Genomic DNA, 21692 nt, shown 5'->3' on the forward strand with positions numbered 1-21692 from the left:
AACAATCAGTCTGAAAAGCTGTTTTTAAACTCAATACTTAGAAAGTATATAATCTGGATTTTCATCACTAAAATATAATTTCTACATGGACATCATATGTAATCTGTGGAAAAAATAGCAATATTCAGAAACTGAGTAATGTTGTAGCAGATCCAATTTCAAATTAAACTTTTCCTAGAAACTAGAAGATGTTAACTATGCATTTGATAAAAACTTAAATCATATTTTCCAGAGAGGGAAACAGAGGGAAAAGAAGCATATGGAGGTCACTCTGGGTGTGACGTCCATTACCACATAGGTCTAAGTCCCATTAGTCATTTCAGTGTATATATTTTTTTTAACATGTTGATACTTTGAGTGCTTGTGTACATTGTGGGAAAAGAAAGGGAAGAGAAAAAGGAAAAGGATGAAAGAAGGAAAGAGGAAAGGGAAGGAAAAGGAATAGTAAGGGAGGGTCTGCAGGAATGCACACTGGCTCTGGGAAGATGGAAAGATGGATGAACAGGATGTATGCAAATAAACTTCTTACAGTTCATGGGCCCTCAAAGGCACAGTTCTTAATGAGACAGGTGTTCCAACTCCTTGTTAGTTGCTCTTAGCTTATGCAGCATTGTTGGCTACTTTTGAAATGTGATCTTTGTAGTGATAATGTGATAACTAAGTGATGACCATCTCTTATTCCCAGTTTTCCCTATCTTCCCAGTAGAGAGGTGGAGCCCATTCCAAATCTGGGTAGAGAAATGATGCCTTCACTGGAAGATTTTAGAAGTATTCATGAAAAGAAGGTATCTGCTTTGCAGGACAGCTCACGGAGCAAGAAAAATGGCAGAAAGCACAGTGATGCAGCAGTGATGCTGAAATGGATGATATGGGAAAGAGCAGACTCACCAGAACTGGCTGCAGGGGTGCACATACTGTGACAAAAAGAACTGTGGGAGGATTTAAATAACCTTATCAAGGTGCACATGTACACCCCTGCCTTCACCTCTACATCTGTTGAGAAAAAATAAAAATATCTTTAAATTATATTCCACAGAAACATCACAAGTCTATAGCATGCTGTAGACAGACTGAACTTTGTCATCCCAGAGTGAGAGTCCTGGGCCTGGTCAGTAGATCCAGAGATGAGCTGGAAGAGGCCTGGGAAAAAAGTCCTGCAGTTCCTCCTGCTTTGGTCCAATTCATGGGGAGGAGGACACAACCATGAGACTTATACTGGCACAAGCGCCCCCAGGAACATTCTTGTTCCTCATTTTAGTTTCACATGTGGGAGTGCATTTGACACATGGAGATTGATAACAACACTGATCTGAAATAATGCTTTTGACTTTGACCTTCTCTCTCCTAAGTTGCTTTACCCATCTATTGTGCTTTATCATTGATTTACAACAAGAACCTTCTGTAGCAGAACACATTCATCTTCTTCCTGCATCTTTGTGCAGCACTAAGCAACTGTAATATTCATAATATCAGATTTTGGGTGGCCTGGGCACTCTTTTGGTTTCCATAAAAGGACAATTAAGCAACTTTTGTAGAGTCAAAATCTGGACACAACTAAAGTTGCTGCCCAAGGTAAGTGGGCCAATCATCATGAACAGTGTATTATCTGTACTTCCCTACAGGAAAGCAGCAGAGTATGAGTATGGGGTTTCAGGCATCACAGAGACATGAGAAGTAGCTGCAGGAGATAGTCTGGCCAACAGGATAGGCAGAGATTTGCTTCTGCCTGCTCATTGGAAGTAAACTAGATGACAGCAAAGATGATGCCTTGTTCATGATACCAAAGTTTCCTCCTAAAGAGGAAAAAACCCAAAATAGACCTGAAAGTTCCTGAAAGTTCTTGTTACACATTCATGGCACAAGGAATGGAAAGGCTCTGAGAGGGCCTGTAAGATTTAATGGATTAATTTGTAAATGTTTTGAGATCTTACCCTAATGTACAGAGGGAAGCTCAGAACATTTGTTCTGCATGTATTTGCAGCTCCATAAATAAAGACCACTATGCCAGGTCTTGAATTTCACACATTAATCCACAGGGACCTGCAATCCAGACAGATGGCTCTGAGGCAGCAAGGAAAATAATTCTTTGCTGGTTTGCAACTCTATTTGATTAGGTGGATTTCCACAGTATGAGCAACCTTAGAGCAAAAGAACAGGCACTTCTTTAGAAAACACCTACAAGCAAAACATAGATACAATCTCTGAGAAAAAAGGTAGTGTCTATCTGTGACCACCAGGAGGACTAAATCTGGGATGATTTGGATTCTGTTTCCCATAGTGAAAGAGTGGGAAAATGATCTTCCCTTGCTCTTGGGATAGAAATGGTATTAGATGAATCAGCCTGTTACAAGAACCTTTTGGACAGAATACAAGAAAATCTTCATATGATTTGAATTTGGTTAACTCACAAGTATTATTGTTTTATATTGTTGGCAAACATAGTATCATTAATAATAGGATCTGCCAAATGCTACTGCTTTATGGGACCTATGATGGTTGAATCTATGCCTCAGTAGCTTAGAAAATCACACACCTGTTAACAGAACTCATCCTGCCCAGCAGCAGGGAACTTGCCCATGAATGCAGGGCATCTTCAACTTCCACAACATCCAGGCCAGCCAGGGCTCTCAGCATTTTACAGGACTGATTTTTATATTCCTGTACTTTCCAGCAGACCCCTGGGGTATTGAAAAGAGCCAATAAAGAAAGCAAAACAATACAAAAGCCAACAAGCATGAAGGACCAGCATTTGCTGAAAATGCTGACCAACATTTGCAATGATTCTGTTAGTGTGCCCCTAAAATTTCCTGCATGCCCTGCTGTGTAAATGCAAAAAAAAAAAAAAAGAAAAAAAAAGAAAAAAAAAGAAAAAAAAGCTTTATTTCTCCAAATATTACGGAATATTTGCTTTGGCTTTACTCTATACACATCATCATTCTTCACATCCTACATTTCAGAGCAGGGTTTGAAAAGGACTAGCCTGGGGAATATTTCACTGACTTATTCTGAGATTTGAGTTTTTATCAGACAGAATTATTTAGGTTGGAAAAATTCTCTAAGATTATTGAGTCCAACCATCAACATATACTGCCTAGATCCTAAGGATCATGTGATTTTAGCAGGGTGCTTCCATTCTCTCTGTGAACATGGTGTGCAACATAGCTTACTGATCATTACCTGCTGCCAGCATCCTTATTCTTATCTACTGAGCCTGACAAGAGAATCATGTGAATTATTTTTCCCAGTCTGTGGCAGGCTTTGAGGTTATGACAGAGTAGCTTGAATTTCAAACTATGGATTGAAATCACTGCATCAGGCAGGGCTGAGAGCTTCTGGGCTCAGTAAGTTGTGATCCACCCCAACTGCAGGCCCTCTCCACCATCAAGGGGTTGGATGTTCAGATCCCATTTGTGGGCAGTAACTGAAGTCGTTCCAGTGCTTAACTTGGAAAACCAACTCATTACCATGCAGCCTGTGCCATGCATGCTGCTGCTTTCATAAGCTTTATTTTAAATTTGTCATTCTTGGCTATCAGCAAAAGAACAGAAGTGCGGCACGCAGAGCAGAGTAAACTCTGTACTCCAAGTTCTGGGCAAAGCTGCTCCAGTATGTTAAAAAAATCTAAGTACCATAGCCAGTCAAATCAAAAGCTTGTCTAGCCAAGTATCCTGTCTCTGACAGTGATTATTAGCAGATACTGAAACAAAAGTATCAGAATTAGGGTATATAGAGTCATTTTACGGCCTTCCAGCCTCTAAAAATCAACTGTGTAGAGATTTCCTGAGACTGAAATTACATCCAGGGCATAGTATCTAATAGTCAACAAAGCAGTTATCCTCCATCAATGTGTCAATCCCTTTTAGCATTTATTTATTTAATGTATTTTGCCACAGTGTAACTACAGGCCACACAAAAAGTTTTCTTTTTTGCCTATTTTTAGTTGTGCCTGACAATTTTATTGGGTGCCCCCAAAGATTTTATATTCTGAGAGACTGTGATCAGTCCTGGTTTGTTTTCCCTGCACCAGACAGAGTTTATGGAACTGTGCTTTATTCTGCCTCCATTATAATTTTTCCAAACTGAGAAACCCTATGATTTAGCAGAACAGAGATATGCCAAAAAGGAAAAGAGACTTGCAGCAGGAGCAGCTGTGGAGGAGTTTCTGGAGGCAGGACTTGCTCCCAACATCTTTTCAGCCACACTGTAAACCTGTGAAGCTGAAGAATGGATACTGTGTCCAGACAGCATCAGGCTCAAGTGTCAGAGCAAGAAAAGCCAAGGACTATCCCTTCTCTGCAACTCTGACACTTCTCCCCAGGACCACTAAGATAAGAAGGTGGATGGCAATTTTCATCTAAGGGTTGCATGAGAACTCATCTGCCACAAGGCAGTAAGAAAAAAAAAGGAGATGTCACCATCTTCTCTGATGTGACTGCCTGTGTTGGAGGTCTTAAGGAAGCTGGGCAGCTGAGTGGCTGGGGATGGGAGGAAATTTTCTGTGTAATTTCACAGGGAAGTCTTAAAACCCACCTGGGCAGGAATATCAGGTTGATGATACTTTTTATGAGCAAAGAAGACATTAACACTAAACACAGTATTTAGAGTCAGGGTGAGGTGAAGATTTTAATTGCTGGCAGGAAAGGAAGTAGATCTTAGGTTGTATGTGAATTTGGAGAAAGGGCTGCAATGGGAGTAAAAGAGAATGGGAGTACACAATGGGAGTAAAAATTCACCTTGGTCTAATAGAAAGGCTCAGAGAAAATAGAGGATGAGTCTCTGAAAAGAGAGAGTTCACAACTCTTAAAAAAAATGAGGACAAAAATAGAAAATACCAAGTTTCAAAAAGAAAGTCCAGGAAACTCTGAGTCCATGGCTGAAATTTTATGGTGCTACAGCCAGAGCAAAAGACATCAGGGAAAGGAGGGATGTAGAAAGATCCTGCATGCAAGGTGGGAATTGTTCCCAGTAATAATAGTAATAATATGAGCACAACTTGTCCCAAAGCAGAGAAAGGATAGGAAAGCAAGCATGAGATCAGCTTTCCTGACCCTTACCTTTACTGTCCTTGACAGATTGTATTATTGCTACAGATAAAATTCAGTCTTTATAGGAAAACCTCTTCTCCCTTCTCAGTTCAAGTCTGTTTCTGAGTTATAAACTCGTAAACTAACAACTTCAGCTTCAGTCCCTTTCACAAAGATCCATGTTATAATATAAGCCTGGAAGGTCATTAAACCCAGGGGTACATGGAGGAGATAAACAGCAACAAGCGCATTGCCAGAAATTAAAGCCTGTAAAAATACATGTAGTCTTGTTCTGACTGTGCAGAAAAGTAAGGTGCAAAAGGAAAAGATGTCCAAATGAAATTATGTAACACTTTGTATACAAGATGAGAGATGGGTCTTTTTCACCTTGTGGTTAGGACAAGCCAGGAGAGAGGTGATGCCAGAGTTACATATGCAGATGAAAAATCCAAGGAAACAAGTCAGCCAGAGTGTGAGGCAGCCACCCTGGTGCCCCTTCCCGCTGTTGTCAGAGCTGCCTCCAGAATGAGCAGAGCCAGGGCATGACGCCCCGGCTCTGCTGGCTGGGAACAGCCTGTTCTGCAGTGTCACACTAAAAACCCTGCCTGCACAACAATCCATCAGTGAGGTTTTTCTGACTCTTCATGGAAACGTCTCCCTCACTCACAGTTTTCAAACAAAAACCATCATCAATGCAGCCAGAGCACGTTTTCATTAATCAAGATGTTAATCATGGAATCACTAAGAGCTCTGCCAGACAAATAAACGTACTCAAGACATCCAGGACTAGTAAACTTTGCCCTTTTTGTGACTGTTTTTCCCATGATTCTTTGTCTAATTGGGTTCAACAGCAAGCCTCCCTATGATAACTTGCATCACTGTTTTTTATTTTTTACATAGAAAATAGTGCCTAGAGAGATGCTTGCCTTAACTTTAGAATAATGCCTGCTAAGAATTGAGTGCTTAATTTGACAAAAAATAATAAATGATACCCTGGAAATAGCATTGCAAAATGAACTGCAGCATTGTGACCTTTAGCCCTAAATCCTGTAAGTTTGACAAGGATGTCTTGTTAACAGAAGGAGAGTGAAAGCTGCTTTCTCACTCACAAGTTTTCTCACTGCTCCTCTGCCCTGCTCCTAGCCTGTGAACTCATCCCTATGAAAAGAACCTGTCTCCTTCATTCAGTGCCACTCCTTGATCTTTGATTGGAAATGGCTTAAATAAAAGTCCCAATCTGGGTATTCCTCTTGTCAATACTACTGCGGGTTGCCCTGCCCACCTCTACATGAGCAATGAGGATCTGTACAGCAGTACTATCAGCTTTGAGCTATGCTCTGTAAATCAACAAGGTTTGTAGAATATCTATTCTCCTGGTACAAGTAACTTGTGAACTGTATTCTTGATTTTTTGGAATAAGCTTTTTAGCATTTACCTCAAGGTCATGGTGCCTGAGACCACTGGATCCTGCAATGTAGTTAGCCATTGTATTTACAGAGATTATGGTCTCTTTACTTTAGCCATTTCCCCTGCTAAAACCACCCTCTCTACAATTTTTATACCAGAATCTTTGACTGCACTTTGCTATAGCAAGGAGGGGACAGAAGATCTGATCTCTTCTCTTATTGTTGCCCTCTGTTCAATACAGCTACTCAGTAAACATCTCTTGGCCTAGAGAGTCGCAGGTCTGGTTTCCTCACATCTCCCTGACAAGCCCCGGGGAGAGGAGAGCAAGTCTTGGTCAGAGGCTGCCTGAGCCAGCCATAAATACTGTGCTAGCTCCTGATCCCTGCCTTTATTAGAGTGTGTCTAGTGAAGATACAGAAAGTATTTAGAGATTTCATCTGGAAGGACCAGATGAAAACAATAATACTTATTTGATTTAAAAGTATAAAGACTTGGTTTCACTTCATATTGTAAAGGAATTGAGATGTGGAAAGCACAAGAGTTCAGACAGGCCCCAGAATAGATCCCAGCTCTGTCAGAAAAGTCCTCATGTGGATATTGTGATCTAACTCCTGCCTAGAGCAGCAGTGTCCTAAAAGCATTTAAAAAAATGTTGAAAAATTTTCCTGTGTCCCATCTGCTGTTTCCCAACTCAAAAGAGAGACCCTGAAGCTTAGGCCTGTTTTAGAGTTATCCTTCCTTTGTCCCCAGAGCTGCTTGTGAGCTGACTGCTTGTTCTCCCCTTCTCATCCATTTTTGTCCACTGTCTCACCCACAAATGTCAGCAATTCCTGCAGTTTCTAGAAATTCTTATTTCTCAGATAAGAATTATTCCATAGACAAATCCTGGACTGCATTACCCAGGATCAGGTTTTCATGCATATGACCTGCTTCAGGGCTATATGAATGAACACTGAGCAAGTATTTGACTTACGGAAGAAATGCACAAACCTGCTCAGATAAAGCAAGACTCACTCAATGATGTCTGTGCTATTTTAAGTTCAAGATATAAATTAATGGCCAGCTGAATATGACTAGTGTCAGCAGAACTGTCCCTGATGAGCCAGCTTCATTTTCTGCCTGGGATGTGGCCAGTCCTCCCATCCAGGCATTTTCTCACCAATGAGCAGAGCATTTTGTAGCATTCCTCTAAGGTTTTTCACAGATCTTCAAAACAAAATCCAGTCTTAGGAAGTTACTAAGTTGCGTATCACCTATTGGGTCCTAAATCTCCAGTAGTGGAGGGACGCAAAAGTAGAATGTCCAAAACTAATTCTATAGCTTTGAAGAACAGGTGTCCAACTCAGTTTTGTGGCCACCATGTGTTTGTGGGCTGCATGATTCAGATCTGGTTGGCTCTGGAGTCTTTAGGCCACTGAGATGGGTTGGAAAGAGCAGGATGTCAATATTCCTCAAGCAGGGCACAGGGCATCCGTAACAACACATCACTTCACTGGCTTGTCCAAATACCTGCAGACCCAAGAGACAAAAACTGGCCATGCCAATACTGTGCTCATCAGCTTCCAACTTCTAACTTTGTTGGCCCCTGTACTTGGAAACCAGTTGAGCATGAAGTTATGACAAATTCCTGATTTAATCTGTTGAAAATTAAGAAATGACAGAGTGGTTTTCTGGACTAACCACATTTGCCTGCTTTTGGTTTTTTCCTGTACAGTAAAATAAGAACAAATGGTAGGCAATTTTTAATTTGACATGTTCCTCCTATCTTTGCTGTTCACTACTATTATGTAGAACAGCTACAAAACAAGAAATCAAGACATTAACTAGGCAGGAGATGGTTCTTTGCAGTTGGAAATATCTTATCACATTGATTAGGGCAAGCAAGTCTAGTATCCAGCAAATCATGCACATGTTTTTCTTCTGCCTAATTTCTTGTGCCTGTTCAAAAAGTAGTGTGCTGCTAACTGTAGGCAATGCTCCCCACAAGATGTAGAATCAAACAAAAAAATAAACATAACCTCAAGCTGTTACCAGAACAATTTACAATTTACTCATCTTCCTTTCTCAGATATTCTTCTTGTTTATTCCAGAGCTTTCTGGATTAAGAAAAAAATATGTAGAGAGAAATATTGCTCAAAGGTTACTTTAAGCAGGTCAACAAATGAAAAGGATAGAAATGTAGTGTCTGCTTGTGCTTTCTGTTGCTGCATGTAAAACCATTCTGAAATGTTCAATTAACTGTTAAAACCACATTTAGCAGACTTAACTCTCCATCACTGCCCATACTCTTCACCTCTGCCATCCTAATTTAAGGCAGCACAAAAATCCCCCTGCTGAAGAGCCAAGACCTGTGGTTTCAAAAATCCAGGGGAGTCTTCACTTTAAATTGTGGTTTTAGGGGTGGACCTTCAGCTGAGACTGTCTCTATAGAGGTTCCCTCTGGTACCCTGACAAGTCTATCCTCTAAGTTTGCTCACCTCATTTTTCTGCCAGTAATGTGATAAGAACAATAAATAATAAGGCTATTATTACAGTTTGCTGAATTAGCTTTTTATCATTGAAATTAAAAGCTTAACTTATAGTCACAAATGGCTTAAAGATTTAGCCAAAGTAATACCTCAAAATTGCTCCTTCCTTAAACCGATGAGGTAATTCATAAGATATTGTCTTTTGGGAGCTAGAATAAATATTATGAAAGTCAAAAGATGTCAAATCTTCTAGGCAATGGAATAGCCTAAATTAATTCTAGTAATGAATTCTGATACAATGATTTCTAACACGTCTCTTTGGAGTGATAAACAATCTGACTTTCAAAATCCAATATTCAATACATTTATGAGTAACCACATGGTAAAATGACAGCCAGTTTGTTTCAGTCCTGGAGTCTGCCTCAGCATAGCTGCTTGTGGTAAACTTTTCAGTTCTTTTGTAGCAGGCTTGCTGGAAGATTGCCAGTTACAGAAATCTCTGGCAGTTGTGAAGTGCAGCTGTGGTGATCTACTTAATTTTCCGTAAAATTAATTTGCATCAAGCAATCTCTAGAATATACTGAATAAAACACATACAGGTCCATATTTCAAAAGCACTATGGTGATCTCACCTGCACCATATGAATCATTTTCATACATTTTTATTGCCATGACAGATAACGTAACGCCAGTGATTATGGTTTTTAACTGCTTCAGAGTTCACATGAACTTTTTGACCAGGTAGCCAAAAAGAGAAAAAAAGAAAATTAATCCTATGTAATTTTTGTGCAGATTCAAAGCCTATAAGTCAAAATGGGTAACTGGCATGTATCAGCTCTTTTAGTGATACAAATCCATCTCACTCAGTACACACAAATAAACTATAAAAATATTTTAAAATTATTAATTCAGTGAAGTCGTTGAAGTTTGCAAATGTTCAGGGCAAAGGAAAAAATAGAAAAAAAATTCCTTTTTTTGTCACCTTCTATATCTTCTTCCAATCTTGAGTTCATAGTACGAGCATGAAATTAGCTACAGAAGAAACTGGCCACTTCCACCTATTTATTTCCATTTATTTTAAGCATTATTTAAGCATTTAAGCATTTAAATGCTGATTTAAGCATTAATTCATATGTTTCTCTCTTTATTTGATCAAGCATATACTTTGACCAGCATAGAGATTTAATTAAAATTGCAATTTCTTCTGTGATATACATATACCAGCAAAAACCCTAACACAAGCACAAACTGTATCAGTATTAAAGTGTCTTTGCCAATACTGTCAGCTCTCTATTATCCAGACTAATGGGAGGCTGGAAATAGCTCCCCATACAAGGGATCTCTGTCCCTGCTCCCTCCTCTGGCTGGACATACCTTGCATGGCCCCACAGCTGTGCTTCTGGCAAGTTCTACCTACTGGGAGTCAAAGTGCACCTCTCCTGCAGCCAGGGCCAGCTGCTGCCACTCTCTGCTCAGCCCTGTCCTTGTAGTGCTGAAGTTGCACTCAACTCAAGCTCAAGCTGGCCCTGAGCGTGGCTGCTCACATGCTTTTGCATCCATGATGTTAATGAGACCAGTTAATTAAAAATTTTGTTTACGAGAAGTTGGTTTATTTACCTGGGGAACTGTTACAACTTGCATCTACACAAGGAAGGTGTTCTGATGCAGTAGAGCAGTGTGAAGATTGAAGTAAATAATTTGAAGTCCTGAATACCATCCTTGTTTATTTTGTCTGAATATGTTGCATTGATCTGATTCACCTGTGAGTGTTTGGTTCATTCTGTCTTCATCTGTTAAGGCTTTGATCTAGTCTATACTGCTTGTCCTGCCCAGTACATGTATAAAAAGTTTGAAAAAGTTTAAGCTGACCAAAAGTTTACTCAACTATGGCTACTGAGAAAAAGAGGGAATGCCAAAACTTGGTAATTCACTTTGGCTTCCCCTTTTAGTGCTACTCAGCTGATCTTTCTATCCATCTCAGCTATCTCTAGCTACAAATACAGAACAGTTGTTTTATAGTGTATGACTTTTTCGGACTTGGTAGATTATCTGGATTCACAACATCTGGTTTACATGTGATGGTGCTCAAAAAGAAGCAGGATAGTTTGATGGGGTTGTGTTTCTGTCAATATGTTCTTTGCAAAAAGGATGAATATTTTTTGTTCTAAAGAAATATTTTGATGACCTGTGGTATCTCAGAGGGAGTTCAAGGAAACTGTTAATACATATTTTTAATAGACAGCAGCTTTCCAGGACCTGCATCTGTTCAAACATACCATTTAGTCTGTGGAGATAGCTAACACAGACCACTGTGCACCAGCAGGGGCTGGGAGTCCTCAGTGAAATGTGTCTACTGTATTTGTAATCCAGTGTTAAGGATTACAGGTGAGCTATGATATCAGAAGTTCAAGAACTGGACTCATGAAAATTTAAGATAACTAACTCCCTCACATTCTTACTATTTATATTCATGTTATATTAATAGGGGATCAATTTAGTTGCAAAAAGAAAAGTGCCACAGGGTATTTTTCATGGCCTTCTGCTGCTGCACCCAGAATCAAGTGAGTTAAGTAACTGTGAGAGGAGAGACCTTGAGTGATCTCCCAGACCTTGTTTGGAGAGTTGTTATTGCTATGGTTTGTTGTGTTATGAGAGGAAAAAATAAGACAAAGAGTACAAGGACAGGTAATCAGTTAATTCAGATATATACAAAGGGTCCACCCTTTTAAAAATAACATCTTTTAGTTAGATTTCAAGTGCATGTCAATTAATTTTCCATATAATTAGAAGCTCACCAGCACTGAAATTTTAACTGATAATGTGGACAATGAGAAAACAATTATCAGTGACATGAGATACTTTATCATTGACATTAGCCACGAAGGTGCCAGTATATCCATGGTGTCCCAAAAAGCCTTCTTTTACCCCTCTTCTGTAAGTACAGTATGGGTAGAGGTGAAATCTAGCATATTTCCTGTTTTTAGATCAGGATTTGTGAATACAGTAGCTCTGACCAAGCTCAGACACCAGCTGTATCTCCTTTCTGAAAATCTGTGTGAAAACCAGGGACTAAGCAGACCAAAATACTGTTTAACTTAACCACAGGATTAAATTATGTAGAGGAAAAAGGCATGTTAAAACCCCCAGCATGCATTCTACATCCCTTTGTGGCTGTCCCAGCCCTCTCAGACACCCAGTTATATGACCAAAATGAGCATTATTCCCACAACTTTACAGCTGCTCTTGTAGGAGTTCCCTTTTTAAGCTGCTGCACTCCTTTTGATCTGTTAGGCGTAGGCTTTTTCCTGTCTTGCCAATGTTTTTTAAAGTTCCCAGACACATTGCAAAGAAGCAGTCTGGTGTCAGCTTTTCAGTTTTGTCCCCCATATGTCTTTTGTCCCTTTTATAGCTTTTATGAGACTGTGACAAGAAATTTATTGTGAACGTGCTACAGCAACCAGGTAGGCCCTCAGTACTTATCACCTCAAAACCACATCTTCCTTGCCTTCTCAGGGCTAGTAAATGAGAATTTTCCCCACAAAATGCATCTGTTTCAGATATCATTTTGTCACGTGCATTGCTCATTCAAATCTGGGCACATGAAGGCATAAGCTCAACCTTCACAGGCTCTATCCCACTGTCTCCTGAGCAAGAAGGTCATCAGCAGAAGCAAAGCTGGGATCTCTGTCTGTGCACAGCAGACAGAGTAGCACTGCAGACAGCTACACGTCAACAGATGATGAAGTGTTATTATGCAAATTTCTTCATTAAACTAACATTTCCTTTCTGCTCTGGCTCAAGTCTGTGTGTGTTCTACTCAATTATGTCTCAGCTTCCCAACCCATTTCACACATAATTAAGATAAATATTGTTGCACTTAATTAATAAAGCATGGCATTTAATTTAAACAATCTCAAATTCAACTACCATATAAAACTGGCTAAAAGAACTGCTGTAAAGATGGTGACATTCAGACCTGAATATTTCTTAATTATGCACTAGTCAGACATTTAGATGCTTCTTATTATAAAACGGAGAAATTTGATGTGACAGACCTTTCCAAAACATATTCTTATTTTGCAAACTTACTATGATTTTGCTTATCAACAAATACCAGTGGGGAAATTTATACTGCCATCAAGCACGTGTAGTATACAAATTGTTGTTTAACGCCATTCATTTAACCATCAGTGTTTCTCACTTTTTACTAAAGTATGCAAACTGTGTTTTTAATAACAACACTCTGGATGGTGTGTAAAAGGTTAATATAATATGGTTAATACTATATACTTATACTAATTAGAAACTAGTGGCAGGTTGGTGTTATGACCAGCAACTCCTAATCAAATGGAATATATATGCATGCAGTGTTCTCTGCACACAACTCCTGGTTGAGTTTTCTTCATTCAGTGCTAGTTGTACTGTACTGTATTGCTGTCTCAGAGAGCAATCTTTAATTTAACATTTTTATAATTGCTTTTAGGAATTTAAATTTAAAGATGGATTTTTTTTCCAGGGGTCTCTTTACCTCAGTTTCCAGATTGTAATTGGCAAATCCTTATCATAGTTTCTACTGCCTTGATCAGTTTGGTAGTCACACTAATGGTCTGTAGTTGGAGCTATTTGTAGCAGGATGTCATAAAGGAACACAATCTGGATAATTATGCAGTGTGTTTATGGCCTGGGGAGAGTGATGATTATCTGTGTGATCTCCCGAATATGTGTTCCACTTGTAAGCCAATTCAGTCTTATCTTCAACAGGATAGAGGATTAAAGTTTTCTGAACTCTTGTGGACTAAAAAACCCTGACATCTGCATGGGGGAAAGAGACTTATCAATACTGTAGTGGGAGTCTCCTGTTTGATATCAGAGAATTTGCATGATGAATTTTTATGAATACTGCAGACCTTAAGGCATTAGAAAACAGGTAAAAAGTGTAATCATAAGACACAAATTAAGTGGATGTGAAGCTTCATTAGTTTCACTGATCATGGAACAAGTTCTTGCATTGCCAATAAAACACTTGGTTAAAGTCTGTGAATTAATGCCAGATCCCTCTTTACAGGTTGGAATATCCTGATATAAGGAATTTTTCAATTTCTCTGATTTCTCTGATTTTAAGCACTCATGCCAATTCAATTACTTGTGGATCAGTCAGTTACCTCTGGAAAAAGTATCTCTGGTTGGTCAATGTAGCTGTACTTAATAATGTAATTTTGGATTATTGTACAATTCAAGAAAAAAAAATAGAGGGAAAACTACAAACCATTTTGCATACTAAGGTAACATCAAAGCAGGATTTGTCTGCAAATGTCAGACTTCAAAAAGGCTACACCTACAATAGTGAAGGTTTTCCATTTACACAGAATTCCTGTTAGAGATCAATTCCAAGCTACAGAAACCCGATTAAGGCTTCTTGTTTTACAGTTTACTCAGCCCCAGTTCTCATCCAAAGAATACACTTGAATGAGAACTGCAAGACTGAGCTGGACATTCAGATGTTTAGTTTGACTGCATTTGACTTCATTCCAAGTGTTTCCCCATTCCTGGCTCCTACACATACAACTTTTATATTATGTCATAAATACTGTCATCAAACAAAATATGCTATGCTGTATATCAGTCAGCTGGAAAAAGATTATCAGCATAAATGGCAGAACGTTGTATGAAGAACTGGAGCAAGGGAAAATCGGTAGCAAATATGGCTGATCATCTACTTAGTAGAATATTTTTCAGCTTTTTGTTTAGACTCTCATCAGAGGCTACTTCAACCCCAAAGGAAAATAAAGCAATTTCAGTAAGAATTAGGCAACAAATGATTCAGCATAGCTGAAGGCACTCATTCTTTTTTGATAACAAAGAAGGCATGACAAAGAGATGTGAGCATCCCTTGCACGGATTTCTCTCTTTGTGTCTATATATTTTCCCCAAGATAACCTCAATTAGCTTGAGTCCAACTTAATTCCTTTTTTTTTTTTTTGATGAGTGCCCGAGATTGGGCAAAGCTCTCAATAGAAGCAGTTCTGCTCAGCAAAACAAAGGAGTCTGAATTGCTGTAATCTGCCTGCCAGGGAGGACAATGGCCAGGAAAATGCAGCACCTGAATGTTATCATCTGCTAATAAGAGGGTTCACATGCTTTAGAAACACTGGCAATACACTTTACTTAAATGCTTCTTCTAAAGCTTGCATGGTGTCATTTTTACTGCTCTTGCCACCTTGGCTTGCCAGTGCAGGGATGCCAGACCTTGATAAAAATCATAGGGTGATTCTGCTGTGCAGACAAAGCCTTTATAATGCATGGTCTGAGAAGAGCTGAGGGGTGATGCTAACCTCCAAGTGATTGTAATGTACCATTTCAGTCCCATCTAAGCCCAAAAGAGTAGTCTCTTGTCCTAGAAGAAATTTCATACCCTGTGTTGTTTAACCTTGTTCTTCTTCCCATGGAAGGCTGTAAATAGGCTCTTTATTCCACCTACAAGCCTTAGAAAACTTTTTCATAAGGCTATCTCTGCCAAAGACATAGTGATCTCATTGTTGTGGCTAACTGAACAGATCATTCTTGCAATGACACTTCCACTTCAGAGCCCTACAGTAGCCATAGAACAGGCTTTAGCAGAAGACACTTCAGTTTATATATCCATATTTAATTTGTTTATTTTGCCAATATACTGCAAAGACATTTTCTTTGTGACACGGTGATGATTTGTCAGCAGCAGCTTGGTCTGCGTGGTTTTTTTACAATGACAGTCATTGTGTTCATATATTTTGAAGAGAAACTGTGGAACCATCACTGAGATTTGTGTACTATGGGAAAAGAAGTTCCCTGAGCTTGCAAGTTCCTAACCCAGGGTCAGGAAGCCTCGAAGCCACAATGTCCCCAAGCTGAGGGCTGAAATCCCATACAGTAGTACTAGCCCAAGCCTGTATTTGAGGAAGCCAATCTGTGCATAAAGTTGCACTGGAGTCATGCACCTTGACCATGAGCCAAGTGAGTTGTCAAGAAACCAAATAATTTTCTGATGGCATCTGATTTCCTGGCAGGAAGGGTTTCCTCAGAACCCTGCATGGGTCCTGTCTGTTTGCCAAGACCCACCCATGTCACAAAACATTTTGATTTCAACAAATCAGTGGTTTTCAAAAAGCCAGGAAAAAAAAAAAAGAAAGAAAAACATAAAAAAACAGTTGTTTAAAGAAAAAGTTCTCAACCAATTCAAATTATTTCACTTAGTTTTCCCAAAGCTATAAATCAGTGTAATTGCTGTGTTTCAAAACAAGACCCTCCAGTTGCGTTAGGTAGTTTGGAAGAGTTTTACACACCAAGTCCTGAGATGACTGAGAGCTCTGCATTGTACCAATGTCCTGATCAAACCACAGCAGTGTACCTGCATGTAGCCTCCTGTTCCCCTGTGAGGGTCCTCCCACAGTCCCCAGCATAAAGTCTGTGTGCCTGTTCCCCCGGAGGATGAATGGCTACAAATTTTTGCTTACCACAGAGCCCTTCATTCAGAAGAGAAATTTCAGCCTCTGGTACATGGAATATGTTCACTGCCCTGCCACCTTTGAGTGTAATTTAAACAGGACAGGTAGCAAACAGGAAAGGCTTCCTGGTATGTCTGGTGGTCATTAACCAACAGAAGACACACTGTCCAGCCAGGGTCACTGGGTATCTCATCTGTCTCCTTGCCTGAGCTATGTTACTGTCCCAACTACTTAATTAGGTAAAAATAATCCCAATTTAAAGCATTGGTAAAGCCAGCCTAGAGGAGTCTTAACCAGCTTTTGGCCAATTGCCTTTCCCAGTGATTCCTCACATTTATTCTCAAAATGAGCCTCTTGGGATTGATACCCCTGCTGAGTGATTGACCAAAAGGTCTTATGCAGAGTAAATGAGAGACCCTAGCACCTGAAAAGATACATACCACAAATGATCATGCAAACTTCAATCTCCAAAAGCATTTGTGTGTCTTTGAGACAGAGAAAGCAGGGTTGCTGTGCAAGATTTATATCTAAATGACCTTCTGTAGTTGTGATTGCTTTACACTGGCATGCTTTGCCTGTGTCCAGGAGCACAGTTGGCTGCTCATTCAGAGCAAGCCCCTCCTTCCAAGTGGTGTGGATTTCCAACAGCTTCAGGCCCAAGGGCAGTTGATCCTCTCCTCTGCACCATGCATGTTGTCATCCTCCCTGTGCTGTGCTGAAAGATATATAGCAGAAAACAGGTGAAAGTCCCTGCATTTCACTTTATAGTTTAATCAGATTGTCTGTGACAGAATACCAGGAACATACTGTTCTTTTACTCAGGCAATACAAATCCTACAGCCAGTCCTTTCTCACCTGCACTGTCCCACTCTGGAGCCCATGCCAGGATACCTCTCTGATGCTCCTTGTATGCATGTATGCTGGCACCTCAGCAGCAATGAGGAGGGTGAATTACAGGAACTTTGGAGCTCACAGAAGGGCATCAGTATTTCAAGAGGGAGTAATACATTCTTAATCAAAGCAACTGGCTGGGGCAGGGCATAAAGTGAGAGAAAGGCAGGAAGGGGACCACCAAAATACATGGGAATGGAGATGTGACAACATAGGTATTACTGTACTATACTGTATTATAGCTTTCCAACAGTTCACCAGTCATATTTTTATAGCAAAACAACAGTTTGTTGAATTATGAACTACCCCTGCAGACAGGCCTTTAATGCTTCAACGAAAAGCAGGAACTGGAGTTGATCAAACAAAGCCAGGGCCTTGTGTACCTGTATTTTGCTGCTTCTGGAAGTCTCAGCATCATTAAACTGATCCATTTAAATAGGTTTCCTCCATGTAATAGGACTAGACCTGCAGTTTCTGCAAAATTCCTGAGTGCTCAGATTTGAGCTGGAAAGTTTCTCTTCATTCAGTATAATTCAACAGACTGCTCTTAAGAATACCAGGGAGCCTGGCAGCACTACCTTAGCACTAGCAAGTACAGTTATCCTGAGTAACCACCCTGAAAGAAGAAAATACATTTTTTATGATGACTGTTTCTAATAATGTCCAGGTTTCTTTGTTCAGATTTTTTCCATCTTTCACAATCAGTGGGACACTTAGACTGTGCGAGGCACTGGGATTGCAAGCAGACAGGCACTGCACAAACACCAGGTAGCAAAGCCCTGGAGCAGCAGAGGTAATCCATGAGCTGGTTTGAAGACAAACTCCCTGCTGTATCTCTAGCCTACTTTCAACCTCAAAAGAATGTGGGGATGTTTACAGACTCAGCATGCCAAAAGCCAGCGCAGCTGGAATTTCAGTTCAGCTGGCAAAGTGCTCCCACCGAGAGCCAAAGTGGCCAAGGTCCTTCTCCCTGCAGCCACTCTGTCCCTTCACGCCGTTCCTCAGCTCCATGTGTGCAGCAGTTTCGTGGGCACAGCAGAACCAGCACGTCTCAGGGGGAAGCGAAAGATGGAAGACAAAGCTGGGACAACCAAAACCCGGACGTGCAGCTGGAGAGAAAAGCCTGGCTGTGCCTGGATGGCTCCTTTGGGGGTTTCCTGAGGAGGAGGAGGCGAGCCCAAGCCCTGAGCTTCTGTGCCCTCTGCTGGCAAACAAAGGAGTGGAGACAGGAGAGGTGACTCCTGTGCCACCTGCATCAGCACAGGGCTGGCACAGCCACGCCCGTCCTCTCAGAAGAGGCCCCACGGGACTCCCAGTGGGTAGCAAAGATGGCATGGAAGGTGAAATGCCTCCACTCCCTCCTCTGGCAGAGAGTGTGTGACAGTGTCCTCTCCAAGCAACATATGTCCCCAGTGGAACTGATGAGGGAGGAAAAAAATCCACTTGGGAGACTTGGAGGCCCCTTCTCCACAGTCCATTCTCCTGCCAAAAGCATAACACTGAGCTAATGCCTTGTAACTTTGTTTTGATTTCCCGAGCAGTCTTAAGTTACCTAATATCTGGCTGGCTTCCCTTAATGGCTTTCCAGCAAAGTAATTCTTAAACAGTATTCATCAGATACCAGCTATCATGAAGTTAGTTATCATTAAACTCCTGTTCATATTATCAAACACCTTGATGACAATCTTGCCTTTATTTCTTTTTTTTTTTTTTTTTTTTCTCCTTTTCCCTCCCTGCCTGCACCGATTATTCTCTTTAACTTATATAGACAGGACATACACACACATATAAGCTTTTGTTTACAAATACACATGTACATGTCTAGAGAATCATAGAGTGGTTTAGATTGGAATAGACCTTTAAGACATCAAATCCAACCATTGTGTAGACATAGATGTAGATGTAGATATGTAGATGTCTGTGAAGGAACCAAAGAAGTTCCACAAACCTCTGGGCCAGCCCCTCTTTCTTAGATTGCTTCTCAGCCACTTGTAGAGGTGAAAGATAGGATCTGAGACACTATCCACTTTGCTCCTTTCTGAGAGAGCATAAGACTGTTTTAATGCTTATTCAGCAGTAGTCATGTAGTAATGATGTTGTGGCTAAGACACAGCTGCTCCCAGAACTCTTTGACAAGTGGAAAAATGTGAGTAACCTGTCCTTAAGCTGGTGTCATGCCCACTGCTGTGTGCATTCAGCCAACACAGTGAAAGGACCAGGGTAGGCAGTTCAGCATTGTTTCACTATCCTCCTTGTCCTCTTAATTATTTGAATCTCTAGGGGAACTAAGAAGAATTATGTTTATGCTTAAGCTATGAAAGAGCAAGGGACTGCTTAAAATCTAATATTCCTGTATTTCCTTGTGCTGATTATATAAGTTGTGATGACAAGTCACTAAAGATTTCAGTGCATTTCCACAAGATACCTTTTCAGATGCTAGAATTAAATCAGTGCCCCACTCTCTGAATTTATTTCAGAAGGCATCAGTAATCTCAGTGATTGCTTTTTATCAGAGGATTTTAGAGTAGAGCAACAGTGCTACAGGGCAGCTCTAGCTCTGCATGGGTCACCAAAGTTCCTTGTTCTCCACTCAAATCTGAAACACATATTTAGAGCTCAGACTGGAATGAGATGCTTCCAGCCTACCCAACTGCACATGAGCAGAGACCATGTCAGTCAAAGCTTACCCTGTCCTGGCAGTGTCTTTTCTGTTTAATTAGGAACCACAGTGATAGGACAAGGAGTAAGGGGTACAAACTGAAAGAGACAAAAATTAGGTTAGATATTAGGAACATTTTTTTTACTGTGAGGGTGGTGAGGCACTGGAACAGGTTGCCCAGAGATGCTGTGCATGCCCCAACCCCGTCAATGTTCAAAACTAGGTTGGATGGGGCTCTGAGCCCATGGTAGGGGCTTGGGTCTGGATGACCTGTAAGTTCTATTCCAACCCCTGAACATTCTATCATTCTAAGACAGAACTGTTTGACAAGCATTCTGGCATAAACTCATAAAACCCTGCAATAGATTAGGTGGAGGAAGAAATCTGTCTTAAGGATGCTTTGCTACCTCATTTATAGGTATATATACCCTTTATTTGAGTGGGGCATAAAAAGTAGAAAGAAAACTGTATTTTTTTAAGAGAGTACCAGTTTTCCTGTGACTGTGTGAAATGAGCCATTAATAAAATTTTGCTTAGCACATCTGAATAATTTTATCTCTGCAAACTTTGAATAAACTGGTCACTTGCTATTGATTTTTGTAACAAGGATGTCTTAAGCCTCTTTCAAAGAACTGCTTATGTTCCAAATATGATTAAATCAGGGGACTGTATTTCAAGCAGTGATATCCAGCTTATGGTGCAAATTCTTTTGATCTTGTTATTGTAGTATATTTATGCATTTAAGGCCACAGTAGGTATGTTCGGAGTACCTATCCAAATAGGGAAAGCAGTCTCTCAGTAGATGTGTAAATTATTGTCAGATTGTCATGCAATGAGAAAAGCATCCTAGCTGTTTTGTTATGGTATAAACAAGGCATTAGATTTACCTGCAAGAATGAAACACCACAAGCATGCTTAAGATAAGTTTATAAATCAGATAAATTTTCATCAGTTTTAACATGAGTAAGAACTTGCTCAAACATTAACGTAACTGAGATTTTGGCATCTGTTAACTTTCTTTTGCTGTTTCAAAAACCCTGCAAGAAGTGGAAGCAGAGCTTGCTGTCTGGAAAAGCAATTAGCCTGGCCTGTGAGCGGTATAGCAGAATGAAACTGTAAATGAGATGGCTTTAGGGCCTGAGAAAAAGAGGACATGGACAGTCAATGATCAGCTGCCTATGGAAAAAGAATTTGGTTTAATACCACCTTAATCAGGGCATTTATCTGTCAGGCAGATAATACTGGATAAGCATCTTGTAGTAGGATTCATCCAATCAGTGGTTTGGGAGCTGGGGGAGTAAAAAGTTCTAAATAATCAATTCTCATAAAGAAATCTACTGTTTTACTGATGGAATTCTGTCAGCAGAAGGACCAGACCTGTTCTTAGCTGAAAGACTTCATGCCCAGCTTCTAAAGCAGTTGTGACTCAGGCAGTCCTCAGTCTGTGTCCAGAGCCCCACTCTGCCAACTGCTTACTCAAGCAGGACCCCCTTGAGCTGGGCCTGCCACCACAGCTCAAGGGCATTTAGTTGACTGAAAATGCAGCTGCCTGCTGTCTGGGGCACAACCAGCTAAAAGCTCTCAGAAATCTCTTGGCTTCAGGACCTAGTTTGTTTTGCTATATGGAAAGAATATGGCCAGCAGGACCAGGGCAGTGATTGTCCCCAGTGCTGGTGAGGCTGCACCTTGACCCTTGGGTTCAGTTCAGGGCCCCTACAAAATGTGCATTGAGGGCTGGAGCAGGTCCAGAGAAGGGCAGTGG

This window comes from Lonchura striata, chromosome 1, assembly GCF_046129695.1.
Source record: "Lonchura striata isolate bLonStr1 chromosome 1, bLonStr1.mat, whole genome shotgun sequence".
Taxonomy (NCBI): domain Eukaryota; kingdom Metazoa; phylum Chordata; class Aves; order Passeriformes; family Estrildidae; genus Lonchura; species Lonchura striata.